The following is a 19,394-nucleotide window of genomic DNA, read 5'->3' as shown; positions in this document are numbered from 1 at the left end:
TAATACACAGGGCAGGTCTCGTACGGTTGATCTGTGTGCCTACAGTTGAGAAATGCATTTTAGATATGAGCTAGTCCTCTCTGAGCAGGGCTGTTCAGTGTCCAAAAATTCTAAAGAGTCTTTCTTTTTCTCCCTTGTCTGTACAACTCTTCAAGTAGTTAAAAAGAAAAAGGACATAAAGAGGAAAACAGAGTAGCCCTAATTAAGGTCATCTGTTGTGACAGGCTTTGATTTCAAAGACAGGCTGATAATCTGGAGGCTTCTGAGGTCCTCGACTGCAAGGAATTGCCCAGTCATGTTGGCTGCACGCTCTGTCCCATTGCTTGTCCTCCCCCATGGGCTATGCAGTTCATAAATAGGATCATGTTCTCCCTTGCTGACTTCAGTGGAAGCTTGGTGTGGGTTCCCTTGGAAAGCCAAAGATAAAAAACAGAGGTGGAAAGTAGAATGATAAGTGTTCTTACCTGTTTTGCCTGAGGAAAAGTAAGTTGTTTACTGACCTTTTCTTGCTTTAATGATCTCTCTGTTCCACCTCTTATTCCAGGAAACTATGCTTATCTGCTGGTACCCATGACTAGAGAGTATTATCCTGGACGCTGGGATAACAAAGAATTGTTTATTTACCACCTAAGCATCTGTAGTGCTGTAGTGCAGCCTTTGAGGATGAGATGAGAGCATGATGGACGCTAATTGGAAGGTTTAGACAACTGAGCAGTGTCTCCCTTGAATTACAATCCCGCTCTATGCTCCACACAAGATCTGTAAGATCAAGGCAGAAAACCTCACTGAGAGGTAGGATATAGTTGCAGATACTGCAAAAAATCTGTTGACAGTCCTAGAAATACCTCGCTGATTGGCCACTGCCAGGGATGAGTGGTAGACATCCCCCTCAGCTGCATCTGCCTGAAGAAGAGGAAAAAGTTTTGACGTGCTGTTGAGGAAATCTAAGCTGCGTGGTGTTAGTTCTGTATGCATTGCAAATCTTTGTGAATTTAAAAGAGAGCTGAGCCTCAAGACCTGAACAGGCTGATTTTTTGTATGTGGAGTTCTGCAGAGACTTCTTTGTAGATTGTTTATTAGGTAACTATGAACTTTATAAATAATGGTATGTAGACTAATGGGCAAAATGCAAACCAAATACCAAAAGTACAGACAGTGAAAACAATTATGTCACCATGAGGTGTAAAAAAGGAATACCTTAGGGCTAGCAGTTTAGGGACAAAATTTGTCAAATGATTACTTTTTCTCTGGAGCTTTTGTGGAGCTGCAAGGTTGTGAGTGAGGTATCAGGGGTAGAAAACAATCATCGGTTTTAGTAGGATGTTCGTGACAGCAGTGATTGTCACGGGGGGAGACGGTGAAGAGACAACAGCCTGATGGAGAGTTATCTTGTTGTTTTCCTAAGATGATAGCATCTGCGATAGGGGAACTAGAAGAGATGCCATTTTGTATATCACAAGATGCATTCTTGATATAAGGACTAACACAGTGATATTTGCAATTTTCCTTTGCAGCGCTGCCTGACTGCTCTCAGGAGCAGTTTGTTGGCCTACAGCAGGGAAAGGGTTGCTGGACCTTGGTCACTTTTGGTGGTTTCACTGGAAGACACCAGTTCAGTGACAAGGTCCTCTGGTTTTTGTCCCCTTGAAAGGAGTTGTTGCCCCTGCCCTCCTTTTTCTTTGCAGACATGCAGTAGCCTGAGACGAAACATAAATTTAGACTATTGTCCTGTGCCAAAAATCTGTTCAATGTTTTCGTAATGCAGCTAGAGTGATTTTTAGGCATGTGTTTCTTTTCTTTAACCTGCTTGCAAGTCATCTTTATGCCTTGAAAAGCACATTGTTCAGTGTACTGCTTGGCCATCTCTGTGGTACCCCTTTTCAAATGTGGCGTTAGTTTGTGTCTAAAGATGGGAAACTTCTTAGCCTTGGCCCTTCACAGAGGCACATTCAGTATAGATATCCACTTGGTTAATAAAGTACAAGGCTAGGTGTAAGGAAAGAGTTGTTTGCTCTTTGGGCACAGGATCCCAAAGAGAGAGAACTGGCATCGAACTGGAGTGTAATGGGCTGTGTGGCCTTTCAGTTGTAGAGTGAGGGTCCAGGAGACATCAAAGGCGGGGTGCAAAGCAATGGAGGAAGCCTAGTTGTCAGCCGAAGAAAATCATATACAAAATAGGTATTTTGTGACATAGCTCATATACTTTTGTACCCACTTTTGCTAGGAGTAATGCTTAAGTCATTTTGTTAAGAGGGCTGATGTTATTTGCATGTAGTGATTTTTACATAGATGCAGCTGGTACTCATTGTCCATGGAGACAGGCTTTTAGCATGGGGCATTCCCTTACGGGATGGTTTTGGGGCTGTATTATGTACGTTTCTAATCACATACGAAAAATGGTATTTTTTTTTTAAATAACATGCATGACAAGTTTTCTAACTCAGGTATCTGAAATGCAGATCTCGCTTTCATGGACGTTCCAGGATTAGAGGCTCACGTGTTCCTGTATAACAAAAAGCCCTTCATTGCTATGTGTGTCTCATCTCAGTATGAAATGTTGACCTAAACCCTTGCTTGTGTTTCTCCTTGTATATCCTGGCAGCAGAGTAGCTGTTGTTGCTGCTGCACAAGTAACAAAGGCTTTCTATTACCATCTGTCATGTCATACTTACAATTTTCAAGATCCAACCACGGCCTTCCTGGTGAAATTAACTTCAAATCATGATTGACATTAATAGCTATTTTTAAAAGTCAAAAACCATGCTTTATTTCTGACAAGGGGAGCATGTTTGATTGATACTGAACTCATTACGATTATTTACTCAAGTCCGTGAGTCCTGGTGCAGTGACATTTATGACAGCTTTGTTTCAGCATGCACACTACAACTGTGTTCTGGCTGCAGTGGGCTTGCTCTCATGCTTTGAATTTAGTCTTGTGGTTTTGGGCATCAAACAAGGAAGGAGAAGGAAAGAGGCACCTCTAGAGAAAGTAAACAACCTTTTTAGGCAGTTGTCCTTTTACAGAGTGGGGGAACATAAATGAAATGTAACTCTTATGCATTGACTTTAAGCAATTTTTTGTTTGTGTAGATGGATGTACCTTCCTTTTTTAAGACGGGGCATGCTGGCAGTGGAATACAGGGGGAGTTGAGATGCTTTCTTCCTGTTGAAAATATCAAAAGATGCTCTGCAATGGTAGTAAATCCCCAGCCGTTGCAACAGGTTCATTACATGCTTGAGAAAAGCAGACTTTTCAATTAGCCTTACTTTTGTCATTCATGCCTGGTTGCTTTTTATTTTATATACAGTAAGTAGTTATGAGAGATACAGCCAAAAAGTTTTGATGCAACTTTGAAGCCAAGCTAGAAAGAAAATGCTTTTGCCAAAAGGAAAAAAAAAAAAAAGGCAAACAGACTTGCATGAACTAAATTAGCAGAAGTAAATATTGCAGTAGCTTTAGTTGCATTGATTACAAGAAAAAGAAGGGACACCTGTGAATGAAGTCCAAAGGACAACAGCTGTGGCCTGAAAAATCAATGTATTAGAATAAATTGTGTAAAACACTGGCTGTAGTTGAAAAGCATGTTCTGTTAAGACAATTTTTGAAGTAGATATTGCAATTCAGAACTTTGGTTTTCTATTCAGTTTTTCTTCTTATGTACATTTTTAATAATTTATGACCTATCTAAAGGAAACTGAAGTTATGATTATTTTATATTTTTTTGGCAAAATTCGAGACTTTTGAAGTACTCAAAATGCGGGACAACTTTAAAGTTAAATGACTGCACAATAACATCCATATCTGCCCCCAAAATTCGTCCTACTATTTCTGTGCAATGTTAAGGAGATTTTTTTTGATGATTACGAGCCTGTTTTCTGGTCCTGATAATAAAGATTTTAAAGGGTTTCCTTCCAGCACTTTGCCTTGCTTATACAAGGCTGTGAGTTTGAAGGGTTGGACTGACACCAAAGTAAAACAGAGCTCTCATCTCTGCTGTGTGAGACATGGGATAAATAATAATAAACAGTAAAGACTGGATGAGCTCAGAAACTCTGCATTAATAAATGATGGGATAAAAATCAAGTTTCTGCAGTCAGAGGCAATTTTGACTTGAAGCCAAGTGTCATAATTTTTAATGAAACACCTTACAAAGATGTGAGTTTGTGGGATAGTTTGTGAAAACAGCGAGCTGTGAAAGGCATGAGTTCTTATAGGACTACATAGCACCATGATACATGAGTAGAATTGACTATATCTGGTTGTATCCAATGCAACTTCTAAAATAAAGCAAAACTTTAAAGAGACATTTGTCATTACAGTCCTTTGTCAAAAGATGGGACAGAACATCTCATCCTGCAGTCTCTGGGAGCACCACTAGTATCTAGCTGACAGACATTACAGATTTTCTGGCAAAATGCTCATGGATGCAAGAAAACAAACTCCCATTTGAATAAGTACGTTGGGTCATGGTGCCTACAAGGAGATAGCACAGCCCCCAGGATGCACAGCCAAGCTACTGTTTGTGTATGTAAAAAGTTTTTGTTCTTGTAACCAATGCATGAACACTTTTGTAGGTATTTGTTGGACATGCTTGTGAAAACTTGATCTTTCAGTCGGCAGCATCATGGTTGAGATAGTATTTTCATTAAAACGACTTGACTTGATTTTGCATGAATGTCGCTGAAAGAAGAATGTAACATCATATTTTGTCCTTTTTTTCTTTTTTCTTCTGAACTGTGAAAGAAGTTCTTTTTTTTTTTAAAGAAAAAAAAAGATAAAAATTAGAGTGCTTCTTGGCAGGAATTTTAAATCTCTTCTGAAGCAACCATCCTTTTTTGAGCTGACTTAGCAAAGTGCCCTGACAGCTCTGTAGCATTTGCGCTCTGAATGCAAGTTTGAAATGCAAAGAAGGTGTCTGTTTTAATACCACTGGACCAGAGCAGTGAAAGTAGTGTAATTTTTATCACCTTCAACATAATTCAGTGCTCCTGGTTCTTGGGGAAAGAGTATTGGAAAGAGTCATCAGTTTGCAAAGAACTTATGATTTGGCTTTGATTAGTTTTGATACCAGATCCATGACCAGGTGAGATGCCTGACCAGGATGTAATGAGAGGATCATATTTTGGAGGGGGGGGGAGGTGGAAATAGCCGAGGTAAAAATTTTTAAGCATTTCTGTACATAATACAGAATTTTTTTTTTGAGTATGAGTGACTGTTTTCTGTAAAACTTGTAGTTACCACTATGTTCATTTTTTTGTGATCATATATATATTAAAAAGCTGAAAAGTGAGATATGGTAAGGAAGATAATTTCGATCAAAATTGGTTTTCTTTTATTTGGAAACTAAATGAAAGGTATGAGACTTGGTTAGTATTATCCTCTGTAGCTGCAAGGTGTGTTGAACAAGGCTTGTGTAATTGCATCTCCAAGCAAAACAAAGTTCAGTTACTAGTTAAAGGTTTCCCACTCAAGAACGCACCCATGCCAATGTGAATAGACTTATAGCAGCAGCACTGCGGTCATGGAGACCTAACCGTCTGCAGGTCCCTGGGAATCCCTGAGCTGCTTCTAAGTGTTCTACAGAGAGATCAAAGTAAAGTAAGTTTACTGTTAGGAGGCTTAAATTTGCTTGAGAGGCGGTCTCATGTCTATTGGGAAATACCTGGGGGGATTCTGCAAATGGAGAAAGATTGAAAATCATTAGACTACACAATTATGTATGTATGTTTGTAACGAGGAGCTAACCGAACCCCAGATAAAAGCTCTCAAGGTGGGTTATTTTAACAATTGGCTTCATGTATATACTAGAAAAGAAAATGCTTTTCTTCTGGCTTCTTCAGATGAACATTTAAGCATCAGGTATTTACCTGTGGGGCAAAAACCCAGATCACTTATGAGAGCTCTCCTACATGACTGATCTATTTTAGCTGACAGAATGCCTTTATAGTCAGCCATCAACTAACAAGACTTTTAAATCATTTAGGTATCAAACACTACATTGGCACAGCTATTACCTTCTAGCAATGACTTTCTAAATAGATTATGCTCCCGAGAGGAATCAGTGTCTATCTGCTGTTAGCGTGATTTATGCTTCAAGTGTTGTGCATAACTTCAGCAATATTTGCATACTCAATTCTAATTATTTACAAGTGAAACTTTTTAGTAATTTTTAGTTACTTTTGCTTACATGATATGTGACATGGGTAACAGACCAAGTTTTAATGGATGGGGCTAGTTGCTACAATACAGATGCTGTCTTGAATAGACTCTGTGCAACTGAGGTGAGTTTCACGCATAAACTTATGTTTAGATATTAAATGCTTACTTTTGTCTAGAGACTGAAGTGATCATGCGTATAAATATTTGTAGACTGTTTCCTTAAGGGAATATTTGGTTCTAAACTGTAAGGCTAGACTAGAAATTACTAACAGGCTAGTTTTGGTTTTTGTTTGTTTGTTGGTTTTTTTAGGACATACCAGTATGCTGAATAATCTATTGCTTTGCCGTGGTTTCTACGCATTTGAAATACCTGTTGTCATTTTTTAGTACATGCATATTAATATTATAGGGTGGTTTTTTTTAATTGGCTTAGATCTCTGGCTTTTCTCAATATCCTTTTAAAGAAACAGGTTGAGAGTGGCTAGTCCTATAGACTCTGTACCTTGCATAGGTGAAGAACTCAGAGTGCCAGAAGGATTTTTGCAAGTTATCGTAGAGGGGGGACATTGCTATTACTACAGATCTCTGTTAATCGTCCACATGGTTATGTTTTATTTTGCTCACTGAATATCTTTTTCTTAGCCCTGGTCAGCATGGAGAAAGTGTTGTCTGCAACATCTCTTCCTTTTGCATACATTCTTCTAATGTCACAAGATAGCATTCTTTTGAGGATGTTTGATGGCAGAGGATTCCAAATGTATCCTCACAAAATAAAATCTTCCACTTCAAATTGTTACTAAAGACTCTCCACTGGGAGAGGAGTGCTCTAGAAATAGCTGTTCCAGGGGAAGTGCCTTCTACATTTTAATCACCAACCAAGTAGAAAGTCATTGAATCATATAAATTGTGGTTAGAAGGACTCTCTGAAAGTCCCCTAGTCTAGCCTCCAGCTCAAAGTGGGCTACTGACAACAGCAGCGCAGACTAACTGCGGCTTTGCCTCGCGGAGTCTTGCAGACCTCCAAAGGTGGAGGTTCTGCAACCTCTTTGAGCAAAGTCACATTCCAGCATGGTCACTTTGCTCTGGGGCAGGAGGTTCAGCTAGTAATCAGTTGGTGTTTAGTAAGCACCCAGTTCTAGGCAGAAGGAGGGATTACTCTCTTAAACTATTAGACCTACACTGTGAGTTAAAACACTTCCCATAAGTAGGCATGCTGAAGGAAATGCGAAGGAGAAATTCCATGCTGGCTTCCTTTAATCACTTTAAAACTCAACAGAGGAATTTGAAAACCAATTATATAGGCATGACTGCAAGCCAGCACAGCTCTTCTGGGAACAGCAGAATTTCTTCTCCTCGTTTTGCTGATCATATCATGAAGAATCCGAAGCATCAGTCTGAACAAACTGGAGCTTAGGCAATGTTTTATCAGCAAAACAGTTATGGATTTGTGTTTAACAGTGTATCGACCATGTAGTTTAGTGCAGTTGGCAGTTTTATCCTTTAATCTGCTTGTAAACCCTTTTCACTGGCTTGTAAGATATGCTTTCTCAAAATATGTAAACTTCAGAGAGGATTGTGTGTAATATACTGAGGTGAGCATCTCTTGTGGCTAATATGATGAAACAGTTTGATAAATTATGTAGTTATTGATTAAAATGAAAAGAAAGGGTGAGAACAGAGTCAAAAGAAGGTCAGGCTGGACTGAGCTAGATACAATGGTAGTTGGTTTGAAAATACATTAAAAAGTTGGAGTGAACCAAACAAAACCTGTATTGTACTCAATGGTATTGCTTTCAGAAGTAATTTTTGATTTCTGCTAGAAATAAGACTAAGTACACAGAGATAACAGTGATAGAGATCCTTTGAGATACACTGTTGTTTTTGCCATGAGTAGAAACTCATCAAGATTCTTTCAAATGAATTTCCACTGAAAATTTTGTGCGCCTTCTGCAAGCAAATTTGCCCATGCCTTCTAATTTCAAGGACAAGCAATTGTTCTAAGTTGCAACTCTTAGTTTATGGCAATACGCCTTCAAATTTACAACATGTGTTACAACAATACAGCAGGATTTCATATCTAGTTGTCAGGAACTTGCCCGCCTGAGAGACGCGTGCCTGAGGGCAGGTCTTGCTTTGTGCACCACTTCCCTGGTGAGCCCTGCAGTATAGATTTGCTTATCCAGAGATGGAACTTCTCCTTGCTGCAGTTGAGTTTGCAGGTTGCCATGAGCATTAAGCAGTTCGAAATGTGTTCTCACATTTTAATAGCAGCGAGTTCCTGCCCTTGCAGGGCTGGCTGATAATAAAGTTACTGCATAGAAAGGGACAGAGGACAAATGAAGTGCTCCATTGTGACAAGCAATATGGAGGAATAAAACATTTCCAGGGCTTTCATTTGTGCTGCATTATGTGAAATGGATGAGAAACGGTTTCTTTGTTCAGTCAAGATTTTTGTTATGAGGCAGCTAGGTCACCAAGGCTGGCTCATAATGAAAACGGGGGGAGAATATCGCTGAATCCTCGTTGCTAGCCAAAAGCAGGAGTGAGTGAATGGTAGTTCATTCACAGCTGAGAAACATGAAACGGCACAGAACACAAGCTTTCTGTTTTATGAGAAAAAATAGGTAGAGGACTTTTTATTCTCATTATGGATAGACATCGTACTTGATTGTATGTACAGTCATAGGTATTTCAGATCTCAAAGCTGTATTGGTATCACTAGCAGCGTCCCTCCCTTGCAGTCCATGACAACTGTGTAGTACTTGCATCCCTTTGTTACCTTGAAAAGTAATGTCTGAGAAGTCTATGTTTCTTTCTCTCTCTCTCTTTCCTTTCTGTAATGGGTTAAGGAGTTTCTGTCTTTGTAAGAAATGAATCAATACAAGTCGCTGAAACTCCTTGCAATGTATGTCATGTTTTTTTCAGTTAAAGGGTTTTGTTGATGACAACACTTAAAGTCTATTATGTAGTTAAGAATCCTAACCTTCCCCTAAGGTAGGTAAGTAATATTCTCTCCATTTACAGCTAGTTAAACTGCAGCAAAGAGATAAAGTAGTTTGTCAAAAGCAACACGGCATCATTGCCAGAGAGGACTCACAAGTTCTAATGCCTAATACTGGAGTGTATTTTGGATGACTGGGCTGTGGTGTCCTAACATAATAACATGCACATGTGATTTGCATGTAGCCACACAAGTGAACAAGAAAGTTGTTTTCTGTACTACTTGACTGTTTCCTCCTGCCAGTCATGTTGTTCATTTAACCAGCACCATTTACTAGTATTTTTGTTAGCCCATTGTGTATTTTTTCAGGTTTTCTGAGTTCTGTGCCACTGAAACTCTGAGAATGTCATAAATTGCTAACAAAAGGCCTAGAGTCAACTTGAATAAATTCCTTCTTGAGGCCTCTTCTTCATTGGCTACACATCTCTCCACACCATGTACCAAAGACTAGTTGATTGCTTGGTACAGTAAATCAAACCTGTGATGGAATGGGTAATGAAATTCGTCAAAGGGTCGAAATAGTAATTTACTTTCCCTAGTAGGGTTCCTCTTAATTGTGTTTGTTTACCCCTTTTCAGATTGTCTCCATTGATCATTGCTCAATGCTTTGTTTCCTTTTCTCTTTTACTATTTAAAAGTTACTTTGTTTTCTGCAAACAAGGCAAAATAGTTTGTGCATAAAGAGCAGTATGGAGCACTACCTCTCTGTGTTCAGAAAAATATGGAAACAAATCTAAACAACTAAGTGTACAAAATTTAAAAATGAAAAATACTGGGCATATGTGTGCATATATGTAAGCACATAAATAAATATGCAGATATAAGTAAAGTCACATACCCATGCACGTTTTTCCTTAGTCACTCCAACTGCTCTAGTTGCATCTTGTTCGCAATTGTATTTATGAACATATCGACTCATGTACATCAACACTCTTTTTGTATCAGAGGAGGAAAAAATGGTGTGAGATGAGGTTGACATTGTATGGTAGGTTCAGAAGGAAAGAGGTACTTATTCTATGTGTTGAATGCTGGCAAAAAACCCCATCCTCCTAATTTGTATTTTTTTCTGAATGCCTTGAGCTGGAGCTGCAGGGATTAACTCCCTACAGCACTCTGACTAGAAAAAGGGGGAGACAGACATCCCAGGCACTGGCAGACACATCAGAAGACCTTGATCCAGCACTGTTAAAACTGCTTGGAGTTTGATGTGGGGAAAAGCGTCCAGCCCTCTGCCTGCTATAAGGAAAGAAGTTTTGTTCTTGCATTGGCTCATTGGTACCCACTAGCAGCCAGCTATGACTATGCCACGTGTGCACGTGGCAATGATAAGGCAATGGTTTGTTTTTGTCCGTGCTGCTTTATTGAGCTTGCAGACACCTATGCCCAATACTGCCAAATCATGGCAAAAAGATTGCTGGTTGCAGCGATGTTGCATCTCTGGGGTGGCACCCGCACAGCGCGAGCTCTCAGCCCAAGGAGGAGGTTGGCCGCTGTATTGCGAGGCAGATAATTGATCTGCAAGGTGTACTCTTCTCATGCCAAACTGGTCAAAGGAAGATAGCGGGCACAGTTCCTGATCTGCTGAAACTTCATGTGCCTTACTCCAAAATAAGATATCTATTGTTAGAAAAGTATTCTTTGGAGAGGCAGATGAGAGGAAGCTTATAGGCATTGCTGCAATGTTGTGCAATATCAGAGGTAAAGAGGAGGCCCAGAGAATGAAGGAAGAAGATCATAACCCACCACTCAAACAGAAGATTAATTAACCGGTGGGAATATACCAGAGGGTCTGTGAGTGAAACCTAAGCATCAAAAGCATCCCTTCCTACCAGGGGTGAGGATGACCTTACTGCATTACAGAGTTTTATAGCTGAAAATGGCACACTGCCTTTGGATTTGTATCTCCCTGGTGATTGCTGTTGGCCATGGGGTTTTTCTCATTTAACTCTGACAGCTTCATATGGGGAGCTCCCTCTTAAAAACTACGGTTGCTGTTCTTCCTTTTTTGCATAGAATATTTTAAAGACAAAAAAATCCCACCCCTAAAATTTTAGTAGGTTCTGTGGGACAGCAGCTCCAGGTCGGTTCTTGTTTAGGACAAGGCAATTGAAAGTAGTGTATTGCCCACAAGGACAGGTGCCTTGAACCTGTGATACAATGCATTATGTCTGGCCAGTGAAGATAGGAAAATTAAAGAGAGATGATCCTTGATGTAACTTTGCTTCTTGCATTAAAGATTGGGCATGGAGCATTGCTTTGGTCCAGGCAACTGATGAATAGCATTGGTCGAGCTCTGCTATCTAGCCAAGCCATGCACGGCATAGCAGAAGGAGCAGCTCTTTGTCTCCCGCCTATTCAGGACTGCACACTTTTTCACAGACCCAAGAACAGAATAAATCTTACAGGGATGTAAGCAAAATTCTTGTGCCTCTCTCCCCTGTGATTACATGGTCAAAGTCACAGCTTAATCGTCTCTCAGCTGTGTAATGTGAGAGCTATTCAACACTAGAAGCTAAAAAATCCATACTTCAATGTCACTCTTGTGACATCTGCTGCCCATCGGACAGTGTATTCACTGGATTGTACAGTGAAATTCTGGTCTTACACACAGATACTAAATCGCTTCTCACTAAGCTGAGCAACCTCCGGAGTGGGAGGTAGGAGAGTTTAAAGCATGTGCCATGGTTTTGTAGGAGTATCCCTTTGAAACTGCAAGAGGAAGTCTACAGGTTGGCAGAATGTCACTTCTTGGTGAAAAATTAACAGCTGGTCATGATCTTCCCAAAAATACCTTAGGGTTTTTCAGCCTGTTACCTGATTTTTGCACCTCCTCTAAAAAATGTCACTTCCAGCCCTTGGTATCACACTCGTTTTTCTGCTCAGTCCTGACTCTGAGGTAAGACTGCCATCTATTGAATCTCCAACACTATCTCCTGAAAAATTTAGCTTTCCATCTAAATGCTGACCAATTCCAGTCCTGCTTTGTTTATGAGACCTGACAAGACTGGAGTCCTCTCTGGCATGCCTACAGGCTAAGTCACCTTGCAAGCAGCCATCAAAGTGTCAGCAGCAGCTGAGCAAGAGCTCGAACCTTGTTGCATTGATTCCTTTTATGCTGAAAGAAGCCATTACAGATGCATTTTTCCAGAGTTTGGTTGTCAGATGCATTTTTCCAGGGCTTGTCAACTTGAGTAGGATGCAGCTGTCTTCCATCAAAGAGAATTTCAGGCACTTGAGGATAATAGAAAGAAAGAGACAAGAATAACTTTCAGAAAACACCAAATTGGAACATGATTAAGAAGAAAAAACTTCCATTCAGCTCATTGATTCCTCTCAATGGTTTCTTTCTGCTTTCATTTATATGCAGGAATACTATCTAGTGTAATAAGAGTCATACCCTGCACAGTAGTAGCAGAAATTTTTAAAAGCACTGGCAGTATGCAATTTTCAAATGCCTCCTCCATAGACACCACTTCACCGTAATAGTTTGATAATGTGGAAATCCCAGAAGCACAACACTTGTCATTTATTCTTTTGCGTTTCAAGATGTGTTTTGTGATTAAGAGCCTTCTCCAAGACCCTTGGAGATCCCCTGTTGAACACAGTGGACTTTAAATCGGACTCTCTCATTTAAAGAAGTAAAATGACCACAGCCCAGGTTCATTTGAACCCATGTGGCTCAACGTTCTTTCCTGGATGCCAGTGCAGTGGAGCTATAGCAATTTACTGCAGTAAAGTTGAAGAGCCTTGAACACCATTGCTGAAGCATTCTTTTTTAGGCTCCAAGGACTTCCCTTACATAGTCAAGAAGAGCGTGGGCTGGCAGATGCTGAAGCAGATGGCCAGCCAGAGCAACACGAAGATTACTATGAAAGTAGTGCCTGGTAAGTTTTCAGGCATTCCCTTTCCATGGACTGAGTAAGGCAAAGGTGCCTGGTTAAAAGCCTCACTTTTTGGCATCTTTTTGACATCTTTTGCATATCTGTCTAGATGACCTCATGTCTCTCTTGGGCTTCCCCACTGCAAGGCTTTCCTTCTTTAGGAGTTTTCCTCGCAATGTCTCATAATCCTTCTCAATGTTACTGTTTCTTTCATCCAAGATCCTAAATATTATGCTCTGTAGTATGCTGATAAGCACTGATGTCATCAAAGCTTAAGTTGTGGATACCCAAAACATTAAAGGCCCTCAATTTGTTTTGCTTTTAATGAAGATGGGTGCAGCTGTGCTACTTAAGAAATAAGGTAAATCACAGCCCCAGTTCTCCCTATTTGCTTTCCCAGAAACTGATATAAGTTACTGTGAGCACTCAGTCCCAAAGTGTGCTGTATTTTCCTTTAGTGATGAAGCAGCAAAGCTGCTTGTGCTTGCATATCGTTCCCTTTGGATTTAGAAAGGATAATGCTTTCCTATTCAGGCACCATAAATGAGATAACCTATCACCGTCAGAAGGCAATGGAAAAAGGAAGGAATAAAAGTTAATGTAAATCTTATGCTAGCTTGGCATTCCCCAGGCGCTGGGAGTCAGCTGTCCCCTGCTCACTTTCTACAGTGTGAAGAGCCGAGGCCTCATCTTCTTCTGCATGTAGTAGTCAGTTATGGCCCTTACCCTGAAGCTGTATGAGCAATGAGCTCCTAATGGAGCCTGAAATGCTCAGCCATTGTAATGTGCAATATAAAAGATGGAAATGTCCTCATGTCTGTTAAGGAGGTAAATTGAACGGGCACAGAAGCGAGAACGAAAGGTTTTGGAGCGGGTGGAGGAAGTGATACATTTAGCCACAAAGAATATCAGCATGTGTTGTGTGAACGTCTTGCTCAGAAGGATATGTTAAAGCAGATGACTGCTCATGCATGGACATGTACGCTCCTGTGTTCTTTCTATGTTTGTTCTTGTCCCCTGCTTTTCTCACTATGCTCAGGCAAACATGGGCTTCACCCAGCCTAGTTGTTCGTATGAGGCCTTTCAGCACAATAACAGTCCTTGTGCAATAACCTCTGAACTGCATGTCATGGGGCTAGGACTGACAGAAAATGGCATCAAAACTGAAACGTGCTTTTCTTCCATGCCTTTTTTTCCTTTTCTTCTCCATTTTCTCTGTTTGTCAGGCATCCTTGGGGCTTTTCATTCGGACATCAATAAACTTGTCCCCAAGTGCCAGACACCCAGAGAATAATGATGGACTTAAGAGCTCATTGTGTGCTGCAAATGGCAGCATCTTGTCCCTGGATGGACAAGTGGTCCAAAGACCACTTTAAAGTCTGAGGGAGATCTGATTTCCCAGGGCACATTGGAAAAAAAACCTGGGAAGTGTAGTTGGGCTTTTGCAAAAATAAATTTCCCCACTCTGTCTGTGAACTATTTGCCAGGAAAGACAATTAACTAGTTAATGCATGTGTTTTATTCTTCATGGAGCAAGTATGAATATGGATTGTCATTTGTTTATGCTGGACAAAGAATTTACATAACTTTAATAGGGCTTTCTATTAGTTTGTGACAAATAGCAAAATGCCAATATATTCATCATTTCAAACCCATTAAAGCTGTCAGCTTTGAAAATGATTGATAAAATGCTCTGATTCAGACTTGCACATTTTATCCCTTACCACTGCTTCATGTATGAGGCACAGCATTCTTACCAGTTTCTCATCAGGGATAAGTAATTGGCCAATTAAATCATAGGCCATGATATCTTATAGAGTAGAGTTAAATCAGTCATAGTCTAGCTCTGAACAATTTGAATCTTAATGTAGGGTAAATTAAGCTCTCTCCTTTGCAGTTGCCTTCATATGGAGTCTTCTGGATTGAATGGTGAAAAACTTGAATTTGTCATTCAGATAGGGTTTTAGACCTCTTTACTCTCGTGGATGTGTGGCAGGACTGGGTTCCACCTCTATATTTGTTACTGAAAAGGCATTACTGGCTTGGCTGTTAAAATAATGCCTGTCTTATTTATGGCTGAATCCTGACATCTTGGTAGCAGGAAGAGTTCTGTCAGTACGAGGACTGCAGGAGTTGATTTTGGAGCTTTCACAGATTACCTTCTCCCAGTAGTTTTTGGCTTCTCAGTAGTAATACTTGAACTAATATTGGTATTTCAGTAGCGTCTAGAGGTTTTGAGCTGTGCCAGAGCCCCATTGTGTCACAGGCGCTGTATAAACCCACAGTGGGGAAAAGTCCCAATCCTGTAGAGACTGCAGCATAAAACAGGCAAGATGATGCGCAGCAAAAAGGAAATGGCATCTCTCTCTTTCAGCTGGCGTATCACTGTTTATGTGAGATGACAGAACAGTAACACTGTTTTCAGGAGTGTGGAGAAATGAAGCATTTTGCCAAATGTCAAAAAGAAAATCTCTGTCAGAGTTGGGAGGAAGCCTAGGTTTCTTGAGTCTGAATACACTACTCCGATAAAAAGAAAATCCTTCTCCTTTGTGATTTCTACATCAAATTTAAGCATGCCTCTGATAGGCTGAAAACTAAATAGCATTCTTCTGGTAGGTAAGAAAAAGCATTGTGCTAGGTGGGCAAGGTGCAAAAAGTAAACAGAGGTCATAAAAATAAATTAGCTTTTCTTTTCTTTCCCTCTTAATAATTTACAAATGTCTTAGCAACACTGCTGCAAGTGTAAGAGTTGTTTCTATTTTAACACAGTGCACCACCTCATACTTGGAATACCCCTTTTTAGTACTGAAGGTTAGCCTGGATGCTTGGATAAGTAGGAACAAAACAGGTGAAGTGTGTGTTTGATTGCCTAGTGACAAAAGTTGTGTATGTCACCCAGGTTTGGTGCTTACACTCTCGGATCACTTCTGCATTCCTGTGCTGGCAGTGCCTGTTCCCTAACTCAGGACTGAATGTTTTCAGGCAAGTACCTCCCTGAAATACGCAACAAACTCAAATGCTGTTTTTGAAATTAAGCTCATGCCAATGTTTTTCTACACAGGGGCAGGGACTCCAGCAGGGGACTTACAGAAGCACAGTTAAACCCGTAAGTTCCCTTAAAAAAAATAAAATCCCTTTGTGTTTTTGAAGAAGCCGCTCTGCTGATTTAAACATGGCTTATCTGTTCCTAACCCATCCCGTGGGTACAAATCAGACAGATTTGCAGAAGCAGTGGTAGGACCGTGAAAAGGCCTGCCTTGGGTTACGTTCTCCACTTAATCTGTGGAGCTGCTCCCAGTAGTGAAGAACTTCTTGGGATGGTGTGTTTTGGCGGTCGCAGGGGCAGATGAGGAGGGCACTAATGCTACTTCTGCTCCACTGTAATGGTTTCCTGATTACAAAAGCAAAATGTCAGATTTGATTGTCGTAGGGCTTTTCCCAGCCCAGCATGGAAAAATTAGTTGTTGAGCAATTCTTTTTGATGCTCTGTGAACTTTTTGTAGGTGGATTGTGTACCCATACATTTAAGGAAGGAACAGATTTGGCCTTTCACACCACCATCAGAAGAGGTTGATTGCTTTTTTGGAGGGAGAGTGCCCAGACACCATCAGGGGATAAGTAGTAACCAGCTGGTGAGAGGTATTTAGAACGGAGACACATTTGGAGATTAAGTTTTGACTGTTGCACTGATGGCCTTCAGCCTCGTTGCCTTAATGGGGCAGACTTGGCAGCACAGAGGAATAGGAACACCTGTCTGTTGGCTTCCTCAGCTCTGGCTTGAACACCATATTATTTGAGATGCTGGACATCTGCTGCTAGGCATTGCTCTTGTGAGCACTTGCATGCATTTTCAAATAGTTGCGTATGAGATAAACACAAAATTCAGGTGTCAGGAAGCAAAAACTGAAAGCGAACAGAACACCGTTGCTTTTGGAGGAGTGAACAGTGAGCTTATTTAGAAAGAGCTGCAGAACGGTGGTGAAATGGGTCTCAGCTGTGCCACGCACCAGACTTGTGCAGAATCTGAAAACAAGATGCAAAAAGCACCTGCATTTAATCAGTCTGGGGAGAGTTGACGGAACTTTAGCAGTACTTCTGATCAACTGCTGGTGCCTAACAACGTCCAGGGAGGCACTGGGAGTTGTTATGTCACGGGGAAGATATAATGGTGTTATTAATTTAATGCTCTTTAGATTGTTTAATTTGGAAATTCAGATTTAATCAAATGTCAAACTCACTGTCCAAATTCCTAAATTAAACATGAATTGCTTGGGAGCTTTTCCAGAACTGCTGTTTGTTGCATCAACCCCACTGTCACTTTTATTAGTTGTAGAAGAAACCATTTTGCAACAAGCTAATTTGGCCCTTGCTACAGGAGCTGGAATAGCTGCCTTGAGACATTCTGAGCCCATTTTCTGTAAGAACCTGTGATTTTTAATAACATCGTCAAAGTCATTTTGATGGAGGCTGAGCAGGAGTGGAATAAAAACCAACAAAAGGAAGAGTAATTCCCGTTCTCATTATGGCATTCATATGGTCTCCATATCTCACTAGTTGTCTGCTTAACGATTGTCATCTCCTCAATCCTCCTAAGGGTATTCATGTTTGTCTGCTTTTATAAGAAATGAGTCATCTAGGTTGGGCATTTTCGTTGCATAAAAGCATCCACAAAGATCTAAATTGTAAACACTAGGGTTTTGTTTTGCAGGTTAAAATCATGCTGTGGGATACAACCCTGCAAGCGCTGTGCTAGCTAAAGTTGCTTTGTGAAAAAGGGAAAGACCAGATTTAGAACGTAAATCTGTATGGCTTTTTTGTTACCAGATGAAGCGCTGGAGCAACTTTTGTATTTGATCTGTACTGGAGATTTTTGGTATGGCGTGTGCGTCCGAGTGCTACATCACTGCAGTCTGGTACCTTGTTAACAACAGGGCTTGTGTGAGTTGCTGAAAAGCTTGTCCCTCTTTGGCGTGTGAACGGTTCACAACTCAAACACAGGTGCACCTGTGTTTTATCCACTTCCCTCCACTCTGGCACTTTATAATGTCATTGAGGATGGGCTGTGAGACAGCCGCTATTCTGGATTAGAGTACAAAAGCCATGTGTCTCCCCCTGTCCCCTGAAGAGCTGAAATATTTGAATCAAAGGACTCGCATGAGCCTGTTTTCATTGCATAAATGTGGGTGTTATCAGAACGATTTTCTGGACAGCATGGTTTCTAATCTTTTGTAAATCCAGAACAACTGAAACAAATTTATTTCATACTTTCCTTAAGTTAACTGAAAACATAAGTTAGTCCTTAATGAAAAATATAAAAATAAAACAGTCATTAAGTTCAGTCCCTTAAAATAGCAAGTGACATCGTGCTAAGTCCAGAAGGGTTTACAGAAACACTCCGCCGCTCCTCCCTTCCCAGGATCACAAACAATGCAAAACCCCTTGCTCCACGAAATAGACTTACAAAATACCGCCGGTGTTCAGATTTTTATTGCACTTGTGCCTAGCTGTTCTCTTTTTTTTACCTTCTTTATTAGATAGTATCAACAGATTATCTTTCAACTTTTCCTTAATAGAACTAGCTGGGTATAGTTCACTTACTCTGTTCTTGGAGTTGCTGGATAAAGACAGTTACAACTAGATTGTGTTAGTGCAGGATGGATTTTCAGCGCGCTCCTAAATTTTAGGCTGACCCACGTACTCTTAATGCTGAGAACACCAAGACTCTTGTTTTGCACATCTATTCAGAGACCTCTGGTGCTACCAAAAAATGTGTATTCTGGTCTGTGTAAAAAGAGGTCAGTCTTCACTCCAGAGAAATACTTGGGATGCTTCGTTGTAGCAGTCATAGCATTCAGGTATTGATGGGGCTCTTGGCTTTGTGCTGGCACCTCTACAGCAGAAGGAAGCTTGTCAGGAGCTCTAGGGCAACGGAGATGTACAGAGGCATAACTTCAGGGAATTTTTAAATTACTAAATTTGCAGGATTGTTGTTTTGTTTGTTTATGTAGTCAGATCTTTCGCAGCGGGTTGTGACTGAACATTTTTCAGTCTAGACCAATAAAGTGTGACTGTGCCTGTAAGATGTGACTTCTCTGGATTCAGCTGAGCTGTTGAACAGTTTGCAGAAGCCAGCAGACAGCTGCTGCTTACCTTCTCCTCACTCACTCTTGTCTTTTCTGACCTGTTACATTAATTTTGTTTTAGCCTTTTTTCCACCCAAAATGTGGCTCAGGCTGGTCACTGGCACCTGCAGTACATGGAGCAGGAGGAATCGAGGAGGGGAAAGGAGGAGGGAGAAAGAGAGGAAAAGGAGCTGCCAGTATGGTTGAAAACTGACCGCATAGGAGTGCAT

General features: G+C 40.6%; 1 protein-coding gene across 4 annotated transcripts in view; it reads left to right on the top strand.

Moving 5' to 3' along the window:
- The window catches only part of TMEM108 (transmembrane protein 108), a 165,836-nt gene that overhangs the window by 28,914 nt on the left and 117,528 nt on the right, over positions 1 to 19,394 (top strand). The window contains exon 3 of one of the 4 annotated variants that reach the window (XM_054192592.1): positions 16,104 to 16,148. The exons of the other annotated variants lie outside the window; for them this stretch is intronic. The gene's annotated coding sequence lies outside the window, so the exon portion shown is untranslated. The remainder of the gene's footprint in view (positions 1 to 16,103; positions 16,149 to 19,394) is intronic. 4 annotated transcript variants of the gene reach the window in all.

The sequence above is a fragment of the Rissa tridactyla genome, chromosome 2 (assembly GCF_028500815.1).
Source record: "Rissa tridactyla isolate bRisTri1 chromosome 2, bRisTri1.patW.cur.20221130, whole genome shotgun sequence".
NCBI classification, from domain to species: Eukaryota; Metazoa; Chordata; class Aves; order Charadriiformes; family Laridae; genus Rissa; species Rissa tridactyla.
Note: the sequence above shows the minus strand (reverse complement) of the source record. Positions and strands in the feature narration are given on the sequence as shown.